Source organism: Alexandromys fortis, unplaced genomic scaffold (genome assembly GCF_014885135.2).
Source record: "Alexandromys fortis isolate MF-2015 unplaced genomic scaffold, M_Fortis_MF-2015_v1.1 scaffold_197, whole genome shotgun sequence".
NCBI classification, from domain to species: domain Eukaryota; kingdom Metazoa; phylum Chordata; class Mammalia; order Rodentia; family Cricetidae; genus Alexandromys; species Alexandromys fortis.
In genome coordinates, this window is record NW_026068072.1 from 1,854,119 (window position 1) to 1,867,636 (window position 13,518).

The window sequence follows — 13,518 nt, forward strand, 5'->3', positions numbered from 1 at the left end:
CTTACTTCAAAGGGGCAAAAATTCACAGGATTGAGTGAGCCGTACACACACACACCACCACCACCATCGTGATGACCAGCAATTTGAAGCAAAGAGGAGTGAGGGAGAATGGCCGACAGCTCTCTGGAAGCCACACTGCTGCTAATCCCTGTCTCCCTTTTCTTGACGTTGGGCGGGCTTGCGACAAAGGCATAAACCATGTCTCGTGACTCAGGCTGGACCATTTCCCCTGGGAGCACATGTCATAAATATGATTCAATTTTCTCATGCAATGTTTCTCCCTAATGCTGCTGAAACCCCGTGAGAACCTGAATCCTGCCAGCTGCCTCAGAGCGGAGTCTCCAGAGCCCAGCATCGGAAAGGTACTTAGTAAAGGCAGACTGGCTGTTCAGTGCTGGAGCTCCAGCTACCTGAGGGAAGGAAGGGAGCTGAGGGGAGAGACTGGATTGAACCCAGGCGCTCACACCCGAGCCATACAGTGATACCTTGAAAAAAGGAGAGGGAGGGAGGGAGGGAGGGAGGGAGGGAAACAGAGGGAGTGGACTGGCTCATGGTGGAAGACACCACTTTTGCAGTTTCCAACACCCCAGCCTCCTCCAACTCCAGTTCCTGAGGATCTATGGCCCTCTTCTGGCCTCTGCCTGCACCTGCACTTACATGAATATATACACATAACAATAACAACAATCCTTTATTGTTAATTATTAATATTAATAATTCATTAACAATAATTTTATTGATATCAATAATTAATTATTAATCTTTTAAAAAGAGAAAGTAAGAAAAAAAAGAAAATCAAATTGTGATAGATATGGTTAATGAAATGAACAAGGCAGCGGACCAGGAATGCTCTCGGGCAATGCTCTGCTACCCCACCACACCCGTCGTCAGGTGGTGGCACACAGTACGTTCCCCGGGCGGGGACCCCGGCGCAATGCCGCGTCTTTCCAGCAGGGGGTGCGCCTCGCGCAGTCTCGCCGCTCTGGGGTCCGCGCTCCGCCCCCTCGCTACTCTGCGCAGGCGCCGCCGGGAGCGGTTGCCACGGCGACGGGGCGCTTCCCGCCCGAGCCCCGCCCCCAGGAACGAGGCTGCGCGCGCCGCGGCAGGTGCGGGCGGGCAGGTGCGGCGCGACGGGCAACTGCGGTAGGTGCGCGGAGGGCGCGGGGACGCGCGGGCAGGCGCGGGGGCGCGCGGGCGCGCGGAGACGCGCGGGACGCCCACTCCTGCCCGCGGGGCCGCGTGGAAAGTTGGCAAAGTTGGCTGAGGGGAAAGCGAGGACCGGGGTGCGCCGCGTGCGGAGTGCCACTGCAGACTAGGGGATCCCATTGCATCTGCGACCGGGGCATGACGGCAGAGGACGCCTAAAGCTGGCCCCGCTCCCCACGCGCGTCCGCGGCTCGCGCGTGGCTCGGAATCGCGCTATGCTGGGCGCCGTGCAGGCCAGGGCTGCCCTTCCTCGGGCCGGGAAGTCGTGGCCTTTTGCTTTCGGAGGGAGGGCGCCTGTTGCAGAGAGCTGTCCCTGGAGGCCCTGCGACTGGCGCTGGGCCTGAGCCCTGTCCCGGGGTCGCGCCCTCCCGGGTGGCGCGCACACCGCCGGTCCGCGGTGACAAAGATGTGTAACTTGGACTTTTCGGCCAGGCCGCGCACAGAGAAGCGCTGGGGCTGGTTAATCAGTAGCCGGGACTGAAGTGGAGGCTCAGAGCTGACAACTTTCCCCCGCAGGGCGGGCAAGCGGCCAGGCTGGCCTCTGCAGACACCAGTGTCTTGGTGGGTCCAGGAGAGACCCTTTGAAGGGATTAAGTCTCTGTAGACACCCTGTTTTGGTGGGTTCTGGGGGAGTCTCCTTTTAAAGGGTTTGAGGACTTGGCAGGAGTGCACTTAGGCCCTAAAAGTGCACTGGAGGGCACTTTTGGCCCGCGGCCGCTGTGTGTGTGTGTGTGTGTGTGTGTGTGTGTGAGAGAGAGAGAGAGAGAGAGAGAGCGCCCTTGTGTGTGTGGGAGTGGCCACAGGGATACAGGGGAGTCCCAGCAAGTCGCCCAGAGCAGTTCAGAATCTGCCCCTCCGGGAGGATGACGCTCTAGTCACAGTCAGCCTGCCCTGAGCCTTTGTTGATTTGTGATGTTGGGGATGCAGCCCTCACCCCAGACTCTGAGCTAGACACCCCTCCCCCAGGGGCTCCTGGTGACTGTTAGTACTTACACTCACCTGAGCGGGGGTGGGGGGGACCAGTTGTCCTTCCCTCGTCATGTGACCCCTCTTAGCATCACCACATTTTACCAACACACAGATGAGCTGCGGATGACACGTATGTCCATTTGTCAGTTGTTCATTCACTGAACTGATGGTTTGAGACAGTGTCCGGGACTGGGCTTGAAGTCACATCCGGGGGTGAATCCTTGGTCCGTCTGGGAAGGCAGAGTGGGGGTGGCAGAGGAGGGGCTAATGGCCTGGGGCAAGAGGAGGATCAGCATCTGGGTAGAGTAGGGTGCCAGGAAACAATCTCAACTCCTTGGGCTTGGTGGCAAGCCCCTTTACCCACTGAGTCATTTCACAGCCCCGAGCACTTTGAGACTCTGGACCTTCATCTATGTAAAGGTCTGATGGGGTCCTCGGCTTCTTTATGGGGTGGAGAGGGGGATAAGGCGGGGCTTGGGGAGTGTCAGGGATAGGTCTGATGGTGTGACCTCGGGGTGAGTGTTCAGGTGGATGGTGCCTTGCCGAATCTGACTCATGTATGTATGTGCCTGTGCATGTGTGTGCCCGTGTGTATGTGTTCAAAGGTGACACTTGGGCTGGGTCTTGAGGGCCGAGGAGGAGGAGGAAGGACGGAGACAAGGGTGGGTGAGGCCTCGCTCCCAGTCCTGCCCAGAGTGGAGGGTGTGTTGAGCGAATAGAAGACCTTCGCATCCCAGCTCTGCGTTGGAAGGCTTGGGACTGCGGGCCCTGATCCCTGCCTGGAGGTGCACATCTTGCCTCCACCTACTTCAGGTAGCCGGAGACTGGATTCAGAGCTGACTTCTCTCAGAACCCTGATGGGGGTTTGGAGACAGTGAGGTAAAATTGCCAAGAGGGACCAGAGGTAAATCGGAAGGGGGGGGCTCTCGAGAGGAGGTGGAAGAGAGGCTGGCCAGGCAACATGGCCAGGACGAGGCGAGTGTAGGAAAAGCTAGAGTACAGATTTGCTGGTCTGAGTCCTTTCTCGCGTACTCTGTTCTTCACGACAGTCTGTCTCAGGCAGTGTGGCTTTGGAGACTCCCCCCCCCCCCCCAGCAGTTCATGAAATTGACGCTTGGACTGGGAGGTGGAGGAGCTGGGTTCTAAACATAGAACTGGCTGCTTGATGTCACGGTCCTCCTCGTCCCCTTTGTGGCTAGGCGTGGCTGCCCACTGTCCACACCCTGGCTGCTAGCCTTGGTGAGGGATCTCTGTTTGGGTGGAGGGCTGGACACATGGATCATTTCTCTCCCACGAGATCAATGTTTCATGGAGTCTCTGGGCATGAAAACTAGGAAGATCTCTTGTCCCCAGGAATCCTCTAGTCAGCTGTGTGGGAGAAAGGTCACATGACCCAAATCAGGAAGCAATTATGGACTTGACTTTGAGGCCTGAGTTATCACTGCCCTCTTGGCAATTGTGCAGTTAAGCGACCTTTGAAATGTCTATAGCTGTGTCTGCATTGGGAGTAGAAACGTTTCCAGAGCGTGGTCCTTGACTGTTTACACCTGAGTAGGCCGCAGTGGGTGCGCATCTGAACTTAGGGTGCTGTGCGCAGTGTGGAAATCCTGCGTCAGGTGAAAGTGTGTCAGCCTCAGACGCCCCACTGGACGCTTCAGAGAGCCATACTTAGGCTTCACGCGCTCACAGACTCCAATTTCGCCCAGGCCTCTGTCACACCTTGCCAGTTAAGAAACCTGCTTTCAGATCTGCTCTGGAGCCAGAGGGGTAAGATTAGGTCCTGGCTTTGCTGCTTCCTCTGCTCTGGGACGGCAGTCAGGTGTGCTAACCTCTCTGAGCCCATTTCCCCCTTTATAAATGAGGTAAATGATGGGACTTTTCTCTGAGGGCAACTGTGAGGACTGAGGGGCTTGGCAGGTGCATGTTGGTCCTAACCGACAGAGAAGGTGGGTGCTCAGTAAATAGCTGGGGGAAATGATTAAAAACTAACAACAATGTAAAGGAACCTCACATATAAATTTCTAGCACATCTGGCGATTCCCCATTTGAGAGCATGTGCATGGAAGTGCGCTGGTTACCGGCCCAGCGAACCAGCCCAGGGGACCGGCCCCTGCTGTTGGACAGTCATTGCTGGATGTTTGATTTTCACTCCGCCAAGCCTCCTGTTGGTGCATCCAGGAGGTGGGAGGACATATGAGCTAAAGAGAGCTTGGAGTGGTGGCCCTGCCTGCCCAGGTCCCTGGACACACCTGCCGGAGCGAAGTTGTCTGCACTGCAGGGAGGCAGAGCTTTGTCTTGTCAGGGGCCTCAGGCTGTAGCCTGCAGCCCCCAGTAGGGAAGGCCAGAGCCCCTGTAGGTTGTGTGGAGTTTGGCAGCCTGTGGGTTTGAGTCCAACCTGCCAGAGATTGTATCTTGGGAGACATCTGCCAGTGAACACTCTAGTCTTTCTGGAGGTGTGTGGCTCCTGGATCAGTTCACTCTTCCTGGGATCACACGGGTGAGAAACATCTCCCAAATCCCAGTGACTTTTAAACATAGGCATATTTTGCACACGAATCAGTGAGTGGCTTGGCTCATCTGTCTTCAAACAGATCCCCTGACTGACAGTGGTAGCCAGTGGGGTGTGCTCCTCAGGGGGTGGGTAGCAGGTGTGCAGGGGATGGACTGTAGGTGTGCAGAGGACAGAACAGCAGGTGTACAGGGGGTGGACTGCAGGTGTGCGGGGGGTGGACTACAGGTGTGCAGGGGGCAGGACAGCAGATGTGCAGGGGTATGACAGCAGGTATGCAGAGGACAGGACAGCAGGTGTGCAGGGGTGAACTACAGGTGTGCAAAAGTGTGACAGCAAGTGTGCAGGGTGAACAGCAGGTGTGCAGGGGTGGGACAGCAGGTGTGCAGGGGTGGGACAGCAAGTGTGCAGGGGTGGGACAGCAGGTGTGCAGGGGTGGGACAGCAGGTGTGCAGGGGTGGGACAGCAGATGTGTGTGGGGGGCAGCAGGTGTGCACAGAGGGTGGATTGCAGATGTGCAGGGGGTGGGTGGGACTGTGGGTACACAGAACCTCAGGAGGAAGTGAGATGGCCTTGCCTCTGTCCTTGTTCTGTAAGTCACCACAAGTCACAGGAACTACCCCATCCCCCAATTCAGGGGACACCTTGTGCTCCTTCGAGGAGGCTGAGTTGATCTTGGCTGACAACAGTGCATCCCACTACAGTCACACTTCTGAGGGGTGGGAGAGGACCTTCCTGGAGCAGAGAGGGTAGGGATCAGCCCATGATCTGTGTGGGGCCAGTGGACTTGGAACTGGGGCCATGGGGAAGACGGAACATGAATTATGAACCAGAAACAGCCTGTTTCCTTGTCTGGATAACAGAACTTGTGGCGCTCTGGCCCTGGCTGTGCTGCTGCGAGCTGGTGATCCTGTCATGGCCCATTTTGCTTCTTTGCCTTCTGAGATAGTTTCTCTAGTAGTCCAGTCTGGTCCGGAACTCCCGACCCTCCTGCCTCAGCCTCCCAAATGCTGGGATAACATCTTTGAGTACATACCTGCCTCTCAGCCTCAGTTTGCTGAGGGACACGGGACCTGTGTTTGTTACTGTAAAGACTGTGGTGTGCCTGGCAGGAAGCCGGTGACTGTTAGGGTCTTCCGGGGTCTGAGGGAGTTAGCACAGGATGAGAGTACAGTAGGGGTTTGGAGAGACTGTCCAGATTCTACCGCTCTACCGCTTGATGTCTGGTGGCTTTTGACTGGCCACTGAACCTCTCCTGTTTCCCCAGCTGCCTGGCTCAGGAGGTCTGTGAGCATGGTTGTGCTGACAGAGAGTACCTTCAAGGACTTTGCTTGAGCACTGGCTTGGAGGAGGTTTGGTTTTGGTTCTTGTCTGGCAGTGCTGGAGATGGAGATAAGGCTTCCAGCGTGGTAGACAAGCCCTCTACCATTGTGCTGCGTGTCCACTCTTCTACTTCAGGAGTTACTTTGAGATAGGGTCTCACTAAATGACTGCCCTTGAACTCCTCATTCTGGTGTCTCAACCCTTTCCCTCCCTGCTGTGCCCCGTATCTGGAATCTCAGGCTGTGACACCAGGCTGAGCAGGGTGGTTATTGTTGGCTGTGGTACTCTCAGGCAGGGGAGGCCTAGAGAGGTTGCTTGTCTTCCAGGGAGCCACCAGCGCTTTGAGGTCAGAAGTGAGGTGAGAGTTGTGGTCTAGGCTTCTGGTCCTGCTGCAGTTGGCTGGTTGCCTGTTTGTGAATTGCAGGATTTTTCTCTAACCAATGTAGCACATCTTAGGAGGGACAAAGCCTCATTACTAACCACTCAGTCTCCTGGCACAGTCCTGCTCTGTCGGTGAATCACAATGAGAAGTTGCCATGTTGTCCTATCCAGGGAGCTTGCAGGTTTCTGGGGACCCCATTGGCCGTGAGTAATGGAGAGTGTGCTAAGAGTCTGGGTGAGGGTCCTAGCTGAGCTGGGAGAATGAGTCTAGCATGGACTTGCTCTGTGACCCGAGGCAGCTGGCTTTGCTCACTGTGGGTCCTTGCAGCCCGACTCCAGCTCCTTCCCCTTCTGGTTTCCCCTGCTGCCTCCTGGCAGCCAAGCAGGCTGGGCCAACTGGTCACCTGGCTCCGTACAGTGCTGTGTGACTTCAGACAAGTGCTCCAGTCTCTCTAAGCCTCAGCTCATTTGCAGAAGGACAAAACAAAACAGCAATGAAGAACAGACTCTGGATCTGGAGGTGACTCTTGCTGCCAGGCCCCTGAGTTAGTCCCTGTATCCCACATGGTAGAAGACGACAATGGATTCCTACACGCTGCCCTCTACCCTCCACATGTGTGCCATGGCATGTAGCCCCCATCAATCAATCAATCTAATAAAAAAATTAAAGACAAATAACCAAAGATTTCCCTCATGGTGGTCTTGTAGGACCATATAATTTACGTGATAATGACACAAGGCCTCTTTGTGCCGTGAGCACTGAGGTCAGCCTGGAGTTTATTTCTTGAATGTGCGTAACTGATAGCAAAGTCTAGCTTTAAATCCCCCTTGTTTGCATGAGCAGCAGCAATAACATAATTAATAATGAACACAGATTGGCTGAGGAGGTGGCTCATGCCTGTAATCCCAGCACACAAGAAGCAGATGCAGAAGGATTGCCCATGAATCTGAGGCCAGCCTGAGACACATGGTGAGTCTGGTTGCCACCTCCTTCCGTCCTGTGTCTCTGATGCGGTATTTGATGTAATGCCCACAGTCTGTGTTGCTTCTGTTACACAGGTGAGGGTGGCCAGACTCCCAGAGGCCCTGCCCATAGTGCCCAGCCATGGCGGGCAGGCCTGGAGACAGGCTCCTTTTGACTGGCCCTGCCCACTGGAGAAGCTGAAGTACCACTGGGGGGGCCCAAGTCAGGGTTACTGCCTCACACTGCCCAGTCTATTGGCTTTTATTTATTTGTTTGTTTGGTTGGTTTCTCCTGTGGCTAAAGGCCTTTCTGAGGACTGATCTGTCCATCCAAGGAATGGGTATGAAGGACATCCCAGCAGGAGAGGCCAGTAGCTCTCGGTACCCCAGGGTCACCGTGTGAACTACATACAGGGCCTGGCCTGTTGGGACGTGAAGCCCAGGCCTTGGCAGGCCCTGTCCTCTGAGACTGTTTAGGGCACTGGGCGAACTGGAGCAGGACTGGGTAGGGAACTCCCAGGGACCTTTGGCTTGGGACACCGCCCAAGTTCATCTCCTTTCACTTCAGGCCAGGCTCAGCTGATTGTTAGGGTGTCAGGGATTGTGTGTGACACCTGGGAGGGCCTAGGCTGGTGCCAGTGAGGATTAAAGTATATTAGAAAGTTCACAGCATGGGCATCCCCGCACTTGCCTTGACGAGCCCTTCCCCTGTCTGGTGTAAGCAAATCAAGTGAGTCCCTCCCGCTACAGCTCCAGGAAGAATATAAGCCAGCCCTTTAAAAGGCAGGGCCTGGAGGAGCCACAGTTTGCCCAGGATGTGCTTTGTGCCAAGTGCCTTGTTTGGGAGGTGTCTGCATCTTCTTGTCACCCTCAGAGTGACTCAGACGGTTGACACTGTTAACCTTTTCATTGGCTTCAGGAGAGATGTCTGCCCACTGCAGCTTCGGCATCTGAACTCATCTTTCCAGGGAGGTTCCATGCCCCAGCCCAGTGCTCTGCCCTCTCCAGGGAGAGTGGCCCTCTTCATATTTGTTATTTATTAAGCACCTGTTGTGTACTCAGGCCCCGGGCTAGGCCGCTGCCACTGAGGAGGAGAGAGACATGGAGGCAGAGAGTTGCTTCTCAGGGCTGTGATGGGGCAACGGAGTCCAGCTGGGCCCAAACTGCTTCCTTTGTGCAGTTAGGATTTGGCTAGAATGTGCAGGCGACAGGCGACACCTTCCCTCCTGGAGGGACTAGACGGCTTGGATATTCTCAGATCTTACTTCAGAGGGAGTGACGATGGCTGTGAGTCCTGCTGTCCTCCACGGCCCATCTGTCTTACCTTCCTTTAATTCACTCAAAAGTGGGCAGGCAGTGGAAGGGAGGGAGGCGGCTAAAAGCAGGAAGAATTTCCGGAATGCCCAGAATGCTGGCTGACCCAGCCAGCAGGTGTGAGCCGTCTTCCCCAGCTTTGGTAGGGTTCAGCTGAGTGTACTGCCCAGTTCCCAGCCCGAGGCCTGAGTCACCCCGGGAGGTGGCTCTTCTATAGGGATAACCCCACCCGATTTGGAGCCACACAGCCTGGGGTCATGGGTGTGCATATGAGGGCTTGTGGAGAATGGATATCTGCTACCCTGGGTGGTGATAGATAAAGCTCCTACTGTGTGTGTGTGTGGGGGGGGGGGTTCCTTTATCATTTGATTATGTGACCCCCTGAGGGCCTTTCCACCTTGTTTTCTTACCGTCTCCATCCCTCCATTTGAGGGTGCTACACAGGTGCCGTCAGGTAAGCCAACATGGTCGTCTCTAGCCCCTTCTGCCATAGAGTGCAATGGTCCCTTATCTGGATGAGCAGTATCCAGAAACAGGTTGAGAGAAAGGTGTGAAGGCCATAACCACACGTGCCAGAGATGCCGTGCAATAACCTGTGTGTTCACTGAGACAAGTCCATGCCATAGAACGGGCAAGTCACATCGCCCTTTGAGCCTCAGCTTCTCTTCTGTAAGATAAGGCCCCAAGAACTCAGTTTGTTAGTACCCTCTCCTCTTTTATTTTTTTAATGAGTTATTTTTATTTTATGTGCATTGGTGTTTTGCCTGTATGTATGTCTCTGTGAGGGTATCAGATCCCCTGGAATTGAAATCGCAGAAGTTGTGAGCAGCCATGTGGGTGTTAGGAACCGAACCTAAGTCCTCTGGAAGAGCATCCAGCACCCTCCATCCGTAGGGGTTGTCATTTTATATGGCTGCATACCCCTCCTTATTTTCCAGCTCCTTCTAGAATTCTGTAAACTATAACTGGTAGATGGAGTTAGGGTAGGGTGAGGACCACAGCACCTCTCCCAGACACACTCCTTTGGTGCTGTTTTAACTCATGGTGTGGGGGCTGTGTTGACTGGGACTGGTCCAAGTGGCTTCATCCCGTCCTGGCCGGCACACTAGGCTCCTTCATAAGCCTGGCCTGATTGCCATCACTGGGGATGCTTCCTGTCCCTGCCGAGGCCTGGCCAGCATCCAAATCCTAGCCAGTGGCCCTTTGGGAGGTGGCTGGTGTAAGATGAGCTCCCCAGAACCCTCTATCTCCTCCCCTGGCTGCAGAGCAGCTTCCGGAAGACTGGCTCGGCTGTTGGGAAGAGGGCTGCTCATGCCATGGAGACCTGGAAGGGCAGAGAGAGGAGAGGGTGTGGGGAGCCGCAGGGCAGGGCGGGTGATGGAGCCAGGTTCCCAGAGGTGAGTTGGGGGCCGGGTACCTGCAGGGGGATGATACTGCTCTTTTGTGACCTTGGTTGGGGACATTGCATAGCCCAGTCCATCCATAGTCTACTGTGTGACATGGGGCCAAGGTAGGGTTTCAGCCTCTAGGGTCACATAGAATGCAGGCTCTTGCCCCACCAGACATGTGGGTCTACCCCTTTCTTCCCTTCCCTTCCCCCAGCCTACCCATCTATACCAGCTCTGATGCTGACTCAGCTAGTCCTGCTCAGTGCTTGCTCCTCTCACTGACTCCCTCCAGTAAATCTGGGTCACCATTGTCAGCACCAGTGGCTAGCTCTGACTGCAGGTGGCTTAGCATTATTTATTAGTTCCTTTGTGTGTATATATATATATATATATATTGTGTGTGTGTGTGTGTGTGTGCGTGTTGGGGTGGTATATGTATGTGTGTGCACAAGATTGTGCTGACCTGAGTGTGGGCATGTGGAGGTAAGAGGTCGACACTGAGTGTCCTCTATTGCTGTCTCTTAGTGAACCTGGAGCTCATCATTTTTGACGAGTCTGGCCAGCCACCGAGCCCCAGGGATCTTGCTGTCCAACCTCCCAGCGCTGCTTGAGTAAAAGGTGTATACCACCATGCTGGCTTTTGTGTGGGTGCTAGGATCCTAACTCAGATCCTCATGGCTGTTCCACTGTGAGTGTCTCCCCAGCTCTGCCACTTGGTCTTTGTATGGTCAGCATATGGAAGATGCCCAATGGCAGCCATAGTGGTCACCACTGCCTTTGCTAGTAAGGTCTAGGGTTCATGCTGTGGCCCCTGGACCTCGGAGGATTGCTGCCTGGCTGGCCCTCATCAAGCCCCTGGCTGATTTTTGGGACTTAAGGCTGGGTTGTGGCCTCTTTACAAGGAAGCAGGATTTTTGTGCTTTCGAGATCTGAAGTTCAGGCCTGTGTGTGACCTGTGGTGGCCCAAGGGCTCCCCAAAAGCATAGCAGGGATCTTCCAGGTAGCAGAATCTCGGTGTGGTTCTGTGGAGGTGCCAGGCACAAAGCTGCTGTCTTTCTTCCTTCTCCGGTGATTGTCACCAAATCCCCTGACTAACACAACTTGAGGGAGAACTGCCGTATCTGGCTTGCAGTTCAAAGGTGGTCAGTCCATCATGGTGGTGACAGCGAGGCAGCGGGAGCTTGTACATCGCATCTGTAGTCAGAAACACAAGAGGTGGGCATGGAATATGCTAGGGCTCAGCCCCCTTCTCCATTTCATTCAGCCCAGGATTCCTGCCCAGGGAGTGGCGCTGCCCACAGTTAAGATGCATAGTCATCAGTTACCATAGTCAAGGGATTCCCTCACAGGCATAGAGGACCAGCTCCCAGGTGACAGTCAACACTGTCTCTCACACCTGAGATCCCATGGGGACCCCCCAAGGTAGGACCTGTTCTTGCTCTCATTTTTCAGATGAAGGGTCTGAGCAAGCTCATTGGGCTAAGAGCTTGGGATTGTTTTATTTATTTTAAATTCTTATTTTTTTCTGAGACAGGGTCTCCTGTAGCTCAGGCTGACCTTGAACTTGCTCTCTAACTGAGGATGACCTTAAACTCTCAAGTGCTAGCAGGAGAGGCCTGGGCTACCATGCTGAATATTGAACTCAGGGTTTCTCACAATTGAGTTCTTTCTCCAGCTCTTTTTAGGACAGAGTCTCGGGCTGGAGAGATGGCTCAGTGGTTAAGAGCTTGCCTGCTCCTCCAAAAGTCCTGAGTTCGACTCCCAGCAACCACATGGTGGGTCACAACCATCTGCAATGAGGTCTGGTGCCCTCTTCTGGCCTGCAGGCACACACGTACAAAGAATATTGTATACATAATAAATAAATAAAAATTAAAAAAAAAGACAGAGTCTCACACTGTAAACCAGGCTGGCAGGATCTTGAAGTCCTCCTGCTCCAGCCCTGGGACATGAACCCATCCAAAGCCCCGTATTTAGTGTCTCCCAGGCTCTTCTGTTTGTTTCGCTGGTACAAACTTCATCATGGACTGTGGCTTCTGAAGTCATGGCTTGGCTGGGATGTCGTCCCACCCAGCTGGCTCATGTCTTGTTATGTTCGTGGACAGGTACAGTGTCATCAGGATCAACTTTTGGACAGTTTTGTCATCACGATGAAAGTGCTACCCCCGTAGCAGTCCCCCCCCCCCCCCAGCTTCCCCACCGCTGGCCTGCTTTTGTCTCCATGGACTTCTGTTTGGGCATTTCCTCTGAGTCTGGTCATATACTGTGTGGACTTTTGTGAACGTCCCTCAGTGTCCTGTTGCAAGGCTCATCCATTTGATCATCTTTTTCAGTGTCTCATGCATTTTTGGTCTCTGCTGTTGTTCCTTGGGATAGATGCACCATTTTGTGTCATTCTTTGAGGCAAGGTCGCATAGACTAAGCTGGCCTTGAACTTGTCACACAATCAAGGATGACCTTGAACTGCTGATGTTCTTGCCCCACTTCCTAGGAGCAGGGGTCACAGATGGTATTCCACTGCTCCTGACTTCATTTCTTTCTTTATCTAATTGTTATGTATTGCCTTGCTGGGATCAAACCCACAGTCTCAAGAATTCTAGTCAAGCACTGCACCACTGAGCTACATCCACAGCTCCATGATTCATTTTTCAAAATTTAAATAAAAACATTCTCTGAGATGTTCAGGACTGGGAGGTGGCTCAGTGGGTAAGAGCACTCATAAGAAGCTGGGCACGGCTGTGTCCACACCTGTAATCCCAGTGCTGTTGGGGTGGCGACAGGAGGACTGGTGGAGCTTGCTGGCCACCAACCTAGTTTCTGGCTCAGTGGGAGACCCTGTCTTGAGGGAATAGGCAGAAAGCAGGGTTCCTGATGTTCTCCTCCGACATGCATACACACATGTTCAGTGAACTAGTTCAGGTCTCTCTGGCACTGACACATGAAAACAGTCACTTATTGCCCTGACACCCTCCCCATGTCCTGTTACTCAGTCTTGTCTTGCAAACTGTAATGGGCTGCCCACAGGTGAGCTATTTTGTCACAGGGCTGAACAGTTGTTAGACTTGGGGAGGGGGGGTGAAAGCAGGGGGTTCACATCTTTGTCTCATGAATGAAAGAAGCACATTTTCCTTCAGGAACAGAGTAGGCATTTAGATCTCCCAGTGCCTTTGTGATTCTTTGGAGCAATGAGTTTGCCACTGTGTGCAGCCTTGGCTTCCCTCGTGGCTCCTGGAGAGTGGGGGTCCAGCCACAGTTGATGGAAGCTTTGAAAGTGCTGTTTAGTGAGTCAGAATGGGAACAAAGTTAACTTCAGTGGGACGCAGCCAGTCATGCCATCATTCCCCTTTTTCCAGACAGGCGACCTGGGAAATACCCATATTGCTTTGCCCAGTGGCTGTGCCATTTTATCTTCCTGCACATAGTTCAGGGAAACATGTTTCCTGCCCTTGCCAACCCTGCTATTTT

General features: G+C 53.9%; 1 protein-coding gene across 1 annotated transcript in view; it reads left to right on the plus strand.

Annotated features, from left to right (window-relative positions):
* Positions 1 to 1,069: 1,069 nt before the first annotated feature.
* Positions 1,070 to 13,518, plus strand: part of Kiaa1671 (KIAA1671 ortholog) — a 135,357-nt gene continuing 122,908 nt past the window's right edge. The window contains exon 1 of the mRNA XM_050121058.1: positions 1,070 to 1,143. The gene's annotated coding sequence lies outside the window, so the exon portion shown is untranslated. The remainder of the gene's footprint in view (positions 1,144 to 13,518) is intronic.